At 40.2% G+C, this 9045-nt stretch overlaps 1 pseudogene; it reads left to right on the top strand.

The window, feature by feature from the left end:
* Positions 1 to 341: 341 nt before the first annotated feature.
* On the top strand, positions 342 to 927 carry LOC110299264 (D-dopachrome decarboxylase pseudogene; annotated as a pseudogene).
* The last annotated feature ends 8118 nt before the right edge of the window (positions 928 to 9045 follow it).

Genomic DNA, 9045 nt, shown 5'->3' with positions numbered 1-9045 from the left:
TGCATTATGAAGCTCACTGACTCCAGCTACCTCTAACTGGCACCAGCTGCTGACCTGCCTCTTCTGCAAAGTGCTATTCACTGATCTGACTTTATTAGAAAGAAAAGTGATTTTAAAAACAAATCTCCAAGTTTTCTCAGTTTTATTTCTTCAATGTGTGTTGGGTGCAGGCATAAAACTGAGATTTTTTTTTAATTGGGCTTTTTTTTTTTTTTTTTTAGAAAATCCAAGCTTCTTAACTTCTCCAAGTAAAAGTATTTTGCCTCATTATACCGTAGAACCTCAAGAGGCCTTGTCTTACTATTTAAGAATGCATTCTCGACTGTTTGGCGATTCCACTCTTCTCCCCCTAACATGCCATTCGTTGAGTTGGAAACAAACTTGCGGGTTAGCCGCATACCCGCGGGGCTGGAGAACCCGCTGTGTGCGGCCACAGCCACCATCCCGGACAAACCCGAAGACCGCGTGAGCGTTACGATACGACCTGGCATGACCCTGTTGATGAACAAATCCACAGAGCCCTGTGCTCACCTTCTGGTCTCTTCCATCGGTGTTGTGGGCACCGCGGAGCAGAACCGCATTCACAGTGCCAGCTTCTTCAAGCTCCTCACCGAGGAGAGGAGCTGTCCCTGGACCAGGACCGGATCATTATCTGCTTCTTCCCCTTGGAGGCCTGGCAGATTGGAAAGAAAGGAACTGTCATGATGTTTCTGTGACGGAAACAAAGAACCCAGGGCGTTTGCTTGAACCTGGCCAGAGCCCTTCCAGAGAGGCCTCCCAGCAGAATCGTGGCCTGGTAGATACGACGGCAAATTCCTCTTTTGCCTAAACGTCTGCGACTTCGGTGTACCATTTTTCTCTTCCCCAGCCTCGTGAATAAGTGAAAGAGAGCAAATAAATGAAGAGAATATCATAAAAAAAAAAGAATGCATTCTCTGAGGTCATCAGAGCAAATTTGACTTGAAGTTCGGTGGCCTTGACCAGGGTGCATGAACTCAGTAAGTCTCAGATTGTCATCTGTAGAATAAAACAATATCTACTGCACGAATTTGGGTATCACAAAGTCCTACTGAGTTTTGTTTGTTTGTTTGTTTGTTTTTGTTTTTGTTTGTTTGTTTGTTTGAGACAGGGTTTCTCTGTATAGCCCTGGCTGTCCTGGAACTCACTTTGTAGACCAGGCTGGCCTTGAACTCAGAAATCCACCTGCCTCTGTCTCCCAAGTGCTGGGATTAAAGGTGTGTGCCACCACCGCCCGGCTCCTACTGGGTTTAATACAGTTCTTCAAATATAATGAATACTTTTTAATGTCTATGAGTACACTGCAGTTGTCTTCAGACACACCAGAAAAGGGCATCAGATCCCATTACAGACGGTTGTGAGACATCATGTAGTTGCTAGGAATTGAACTCAGGACCTCTGGAAGAGCAGTCATTGCTCTTAACCACTGAGCCACCTCTCCAGCCCCAGTGTAATGAGTACTCTTTACAAGAGTTAATATATTAAACATTAACTTTTCAGCTTGATATTTTACTTTTCAGGACATTCTCTCAATTTATATCTCAAGCAACATTCTATCAGCCTTTCACAGTGTCCATTTATAGTTATAAACGGGTTTGTAAACTATCTATTGAGTATTTTCTCGGCATTTTGTGTTCCAAAATGAATTGAGAATACTAAAATAGATCATATAATTTCTGTTCTGATCACTGTTCTTTGTTTGGTAAAGAGAACTATACACATGGAAACAATACTGTTAGATAAAGCATTATGAAAATTTTATAAATATACATGTAGTATGTATGTAATTCTGATGGATATGCTTTTTGAATAGATGGTTAATATGCAAATACATGTACCATGATTTTAAATTTGTAGGACAGAGCTTTAGAAAAGGTACAGTACATATTAACTCAAAATAAAGAAAAGGCAGAATACTTGATCCTGAACTGCATCATAATTTCTGGTATAAGTATCGTACATAATTATAAGGTTTAATTTGCATACAATTTGATGTACACATGGTCAATTTTCAGAAGCAATGTACATGTGTAGCCACCACTTACTCAAACTTTAGAATATCTCTAGTATGGCAGGGACCTCTCACTGTCAGCTGCATTTTTAACAGCCATGACAAAGATGCCACTATAGAAAATGACAGAGATGTTTAAGATTGAAAGGGTAGCTGAGTTCAGAGCTTGGTGGCCTTGTGTGTCCAGTGCAGAAATTCTATCACTAGACTCCAAAACAAGACTGTTTTCCAACTTTGATGTCTAGCTGCCCTCCTCTGGCATTCTTTGTTACTGTGCTTTTTTAGCCTCGAACACTATCTGCTCCACCCACCCCTGTTTGTATTATGATTTCTATAAGAAAACATCTTACCTAAGTACAAAAACTTAGATGAATGGCATATTTTAAGTATGAAGCAAAAATGAGAAAGAATCATAAAAAGATGAACAGAAAAACCTTGTGTCCTTAATTCTAAGAGAACGATGCTTAAAACCGCACCTGAGAAGAATAATATAAATTTAAACTATATTAAGATTCCACTTTCCATTTAATAGGTCAAATCATTAAAAATGTAGACACTTGGGCAACATGCCTCTTAGCATGCCTGTGGGGAACAACAACTCTTACATGTGCCTGACAAGAAAGTAAAGCCTTTTAGCCCCTATGGGTGGGAACTGGGTTCTGTTTAACCCTCTTATATTAGCAAGATTTTAGAGACATGCATACTTTGACACCCCTATCCACATTCTGGGATTATATCCCAAAAGTGCACTGCCAAAACTAGGAAAAGAAATATGTGCACGGGTGTTTAACCTAGTGTATTTATAGTAACAAAAGACTGGGCTTTCTTCAGTCTATCAACATGGAGCTATAAACCATGCTGCAATCACACAGAGGGTGCTATGTCACCTTGAAAAGATGTGAAGATGCTCCTGACATCTTGAAGAAAGCAGCCTCTGGGATAGTCTGCTAGGTAGAAAAGTAAGATGAAGAAAAACTGTTATACTATGGAACTATACATATGAAAGAGAAAATGCTAATAAATAAATACATACATACATACATACATACATACATACATAAATGTGTGCTTGTGGGTTTGCAGAGATAGTTTGGCAATTGAGACCCTTGCTGCTCTTTCAAAGGACCTAAGTGCAGTCCCCAGAATCCACATTCTAAGTCTCACAGCTCTTTTTAACTTCAGTTTCATGGGATCTGACACACTTATCCAACCTCCTCTGGCAACCACGGGTACATGCCCATACATACGTACATACATACATACATACATACATACATACATACATTTCCAAATAAAAATTAAAAACTAAATCTTAAAATTATGCATGCATAAACATTGTTTTCTATTAACAAAGCTAACTATTAACTTAAAGTTTCCCATGGTAAACATGAAATGCAAATGTTTACCTGCATGAATCATATTCCCTTGTATTAAATACAAAAAAAGCCAACAGGTCCAAATAGTGACAAAGAATGACTCTGAGGACGGTAGAAATGCATGAAGGGGCCCTGGCTGGATATCTCTCAATGGAGTTTGCTTCATACATTTGGCTTTCTTAATTTGTTCTGTGTGTATTTTTTTTATGTTTAAAGAAATAGGGAACAAGAAAACAATGTTGGTAGTGGTGCTGTTGTGATTTTGAGAGCACAGTTGGTTTTTCTTTAATTAAAACAGGCATGAAAAAGTGGGAGTGGGAGGGTAGGGGAACAGGGGGGGGAGGGTATGGGGGACTTTTGGGATAGCATTGGAAATGTAAATGAGGAAAATACCTAATAAAAATATTTTTAAAAAACAAAACAAAACAAAAACAAAAAAACCAAAACAAACAAACAAAAAGAAAATGATGGAGACTTCCCTAGTAATGGCGGCCAGCTTGAGCACACCCCAGCAGACTGCTGAAGAAAGCATGTAGCAGTTATTCAGAAGAGGCAATATATTCAACACGTGGTTAGGAGGAATGACTGCTAATATCTGATTCCAGAGCAACTGTGGCTGAAAACTAATGATATGTTTCAAAATGGCTGCTGGGAGATGCTATAGCTCAGATTGTTTTTCTTAATTTGGATCTTGATTGTGCCCTAAAGGCCCATGAATTAAAACTGGAGTCCCTAGAGCCACCTCTGAGAGACAGTGGAATATTTAAGAAGTGTGTCCTAAAGGAAGGAAATTAGCGTGTGGAAAGCATGTCCCTCGAGGGAACCCTGCAAGCCCTCCATTCCCCTCCTCTTACTTCCTGGCCTCCTGGCTACCAGACTTGATTGTTTTCTTCCACTCTGTAATCTCTGCCATGATGCGCATCTCACTCAAGGCCCCAAAGCAGTCAGTCCATCTGATCACAGAGTAAAGTCTCCAACACTGTAAGCAAAATAGAACTTTCTGCTTTATAGTTTATTTCAGGTAATTTTGTTACAGAAATATAAAGAAATGACAAATATTTGAACTGACACACACACACATATTTATATATGTGTGTGGGTGTCTGTGTGTGTGTGTGTATATATATATATATACATATGTATATGTATATATACACAATTTTTTAACTGATAGAATAGAAATAGATAGATGATAGATAGATAGATAGATAGATAGATAGATAGATAGATAGATAGATAGATAGATGTTTGAACTGTTTTGTGTGTGTGTGTGTGTGTGTACCAGATACCCTAGTCTGATCACTACACATTGCCCATATGTACTGATGTCACCTGGTAAATATGGATAATTTTATGTATCCATTGAAATGCCTCCAAGCCCACTTTATTAAAAGAGGAAAAATGACCAAGTAAAAAAGTTTACTTGCCAAATGGCCCTTGTATATACATTTTGAGACAGGGTCTCGTATAGCCTAAGCTTTTCTCAAGTTTGTTACTTAGCTGAGCATGATCTTAAACTCCTGATTATCCATCCTCCACCTCCCAAATATTGATATTATAATGGGCTTATTAAATAGTCTTCAAGGAATACATCAGTTCTCTTGGACAGAGCGTTTTACTAAGAATAATAAAATTAAAGAGGAAAATATGTAATCATATACCCTAGGAGAAAGAGGCAAAGGTCATAAGTGCACATACAGGGCTATTTATTAAACACCAGGAGAGGTCATTGGAGAGACGGTTCCATGGTGAAGAGCAGATGTTGCCCCTGCAGAGGATCTGTATTAGATGTGCAGCATTCACATAGCAGCTCATAACAATCTGTGATTCCAGGGTCAGGAGAACTGATTTATTCTGCCTTACTTGGGCACCAGCCACAAAAGCACACTCACATAGATATAGGATAAACACACACACACACAAAATACAAATAAATGAATCTTTGATACACTAGGAGAAAATACCTTGATGAATAATTAGGCAAAAACATATCAATTATAAATAATAAGGGAGCTAGAAAGTCAACTTAGTGATTAAGAATACCTATTGCTCTTGCAGAGGACACATAGTAATTTCCTAGCACTTAAATGGAGAAGTTCACAACAGCCTGTAACTCCAGATCCACGGTATCTGATATCATTTTTAGGCTTCCACCAGCATCTGTACACAGAGGGAGGGGGAGGGGGAAGGGAAGGGGGAGGGGAAGAGGGAGAGGGAGACAGACATAGATAATGGATAGATAGATAGATAGATAGATAGATAGATAGATAGATAGATAGATAGATAGATAGATAGATAGATAAAACATACATTTTGTATAGGCAAAATCTAGCAAATTAATTCATGATTATCTCTTAACATTCAGATTATTAACCTATAGACTATAGGTGATTTTTAGATGTTTACTTTTATTTGAAAGCATCGTTTTAATTCTAAATATACATATACCAAAGTGAGGGCTGATAAGATAGCTCCATGGGCAAAATTGCTCACTGTGAAATGATGATGCTCAGTTAGGATCCCTAGCAAATAGAATCTGGGTATAGTGTCACACACCCATCACTCCAGCACCAGGAGACAAGAAGGCTCCTCGGGAGTTCTAGTGCTATAACCCATCCAACTGAGAAGTCCCAAATTCAGTGAGACATCCTGTCTCAAAAGTTAAGGTGAAGAACAATCGAAGAAGACATTCATTGTTGACCTCTACCCTCCATATGTGCATAGGCACCACACACACATGCATTTAACACAAACATACACAGTGAGGTAAAGTAAAATATAAGTCATATTTAAAGACTTGGTCCTAGACTTCTTAATATTAGTATCTGTTTGTTCCCAGCTTACATTAACAGAAATTCTAAGATTCTGCAGAACACAGCTCATCTACGAGAAAGGATATCTTTTTGTCTTTTAACTTCAAATACATTTCAAGTTCTCTCTGACAAGATGGCCCTGCTTCTTCCAAGAGATTGGGAGCTTCTCTTGCCTTGGGTACATGGCTACTGTATGTGGCTAGCCCTCTGAACTTCTGGTCTTCACCGCCATTACCACAGTGCTGCTTACAAGGGAAGTCTTCTCTCCCGGAGCTTGATGAGAAGCGACCCTCCCAGCTCTATTCCACCTTAGCATAGGGTCTCAGCCCAGTGGCTCATGGGTCTGAACCCTAATTTCTACATTTCCAAAGAGATAGCAGCTCACTGTGGAGGTCTACACGGTGTTCTCTTAGCCGACATTGAATGCAGAATACAAAAGTGCTCCTTTCTCTGTATTATTGTCTTGTGCTGCTTCAATTACACAAGGTTAACCATCATCCAAAAATATCAACTAGAAAAAATACAGAAATAAGTGATCCATAAGCTTTAAATCACTGATACCCCAGTATAGTCAGATAATATTATTAGATTCTGTTGTAAATGCCTTATAGTGCCTGTTTTATAGACTAAGTGTAAACCCAGACATGTATGTGTAGGGAAACACGCAGTACCTACTGGTTTGCTACTGACTTCAGATATCCATTGGGAATTGCAGAACAGGAACCCCAGGAACAAGAGGGAACCACTAGGGTTCATCTCATTCTGGCCCAGCAGGGCTTCCTCTGTCGTCTCTCTGGCCAGGCAGCAGCTGAACAAGCATGAAAATGAAGGCCATCGGCACACCTCAGAGCTGGAGGAAGCTTCCTTGTCTTTTCTAAGGATGATAGAGGAAGTTCGCTCCATCACCAGCAGGGCACAGGGCCCACACAGTGTGAGTGTCTCTGTGTGAGAGTGCGTGTATGCCTAAATGCAGTGTTCTCTGTCTAAATCTGTGTGAGAGTGCATGTATGCCTAAATGCAGTGTTCTCTGTCTAAAACTATCTCTACGTGTTCCATCTGTTCGGGGCTAATACATAGAGAAAACCGTGAAGGCCAACATTGCAGGAAAAGTTCATCTACATTAGAACCACGTGACCCCGTGACTCACTGAACCAGCACAAAGAGAAGAACAGCCACCCCTTTGGGGCCTTCCTTGTGGTGCTCCTGCCAATCTGAGGGGGGCAGCACAGAGGATAAAAACTTCACAGCATGTTTCCTAGTAATGATTGCCCAGAGAAACCATTCCTTCATAATAATCTTATTAAGGGAAGGGAGTATATGTTTTTGTCTCCCCTTTGTGAAGAGCAATTTATTTTTATGGATAGTAGAGGAAATAAATTCCCCTGAAATGGTTCCTTGGTGGATCGGGGTCCACGCAGCTCATTCTGCGTTTATAGATAAGCTAAAGGTCAATTGAATGTTACGTGTTTATGGTGTGCGCATGCTTAGGCCTACATAGCACCGTGTCAGAGAGAGCAAGCTGGCTCTTTCAGCTGTTGTTCTAGCTACCTCTGGAGACCGGTGTGAGGGGAGATTTTTGTGCCAGAGGCTGTCAGGGGAAAGGGCTATCAATCATCTGTCATGAGGCATTTACTTTGCTTGTGGGGTTTAATGTCCTGTAGGAGACGTAAATGTGTCGCCTTTGTCACCGCGGAAAACATACAGATGATTTTTCAGACACAGATTTGACAGCTTTTAAAGAAATGGCATATGGGTCTCTGAATATTGGCTTACTCTTCTCTCCCTGAGGCTATTCACACACACAAATGTTTGTGTGTGTGTGTGCACATTAGATTAGTATGTGTGTAGGCGTGTGCACGTCTATGAGAGCCAGAGGACAACCTCAGTCGGTCTTCTTTGGTCTTCTTTGTTGCTATCTACTTCTTTTTAAAACTCTTTTTTTTTTTAACATTTATTCTTCTATTCGTGTTTGTGTGTGGTTATTTTTCTGTGTGCTCTCATGCAGGCATGCATGCCACGGCGCACATGTGGAAGTCAGAGGATGACATTTGGCAGTTGCTTCTCTTCTTTGACCCTGGGGCTGTTGGGCAGTCAATCACAGGTCATCAGGTTTGGTGGCAAGTACTTTTACTTGCCATCTCACCTGAGTCATCTCGCTGTCCCTGCTCCAACCTCCTTGAGCTCAGGAAGCAGACTAGTCTGGCTGGCCAGTGATCTAGGGATCTGTCTCTCTGCCTCCTCCTCACTAGAATTATGAGCCTAGCATAGGCTACTAAGCCCAGACCTTAAAAAAAAAAAAAAAAAAAAAAGAGGATCCAAGGAAGGATCTGAGGAAGGAACTCAGGTCCTTATGAATTTTTCGCACTCATCATCTGGCCTGGAGTTTATTAAATATAAAAGAAGAGAGAATCCAGTCCCGTGTCTGCTCTAGACAATCGATAGTCTTTAATCTCACATCCTCTCTAGTCAAGCATGGGGTAAAATCACAGGTGCCTCTCTGTTGCATATGCCTTTATGTTCCTAACCACATTTTTCCATTTATTCAACAAATATTGAGTTACAGACAACTGTAACTCAGACAGCTGAAAGTGCATGCTAGAGCCAGAGAGGACCCTACACTGAATTTTTTACTCTCTACTCTAGACAGGAGAGAAAACTGAAAATAAAAGTGTATGTTTCAGGTCGAATTGTTAGTTATTGAGTCTAATAGCAGAAGAAACCAGAAAGATCCTTTTTACTGAATGCGTACCCATAACAAACCAGACCATGTACTGGGCATCCTAATACAAGATTTTCCTTACTATCCTTGGCAATATCTTTACCGCCA

This window comes from Mus caroli, unplaced genomic scaffold, assembly GCF_978045245.1.
Source record: "Mus caroli unplaced genomic scaffold, Mus_caroli_1 scaffold_8, whole genome shotgun sequence".
Lineage (NCBI taxonomy): Eukaryota > Metazoa > Chordata > Mammalia > Rodentia > Muridae > Mus > Mus caroli.
The sequence above is the reverse complement of the archived record's forward strand: the minus strand, read 5'-3'. Positions and strand labels throughout refer to the sequence as shown.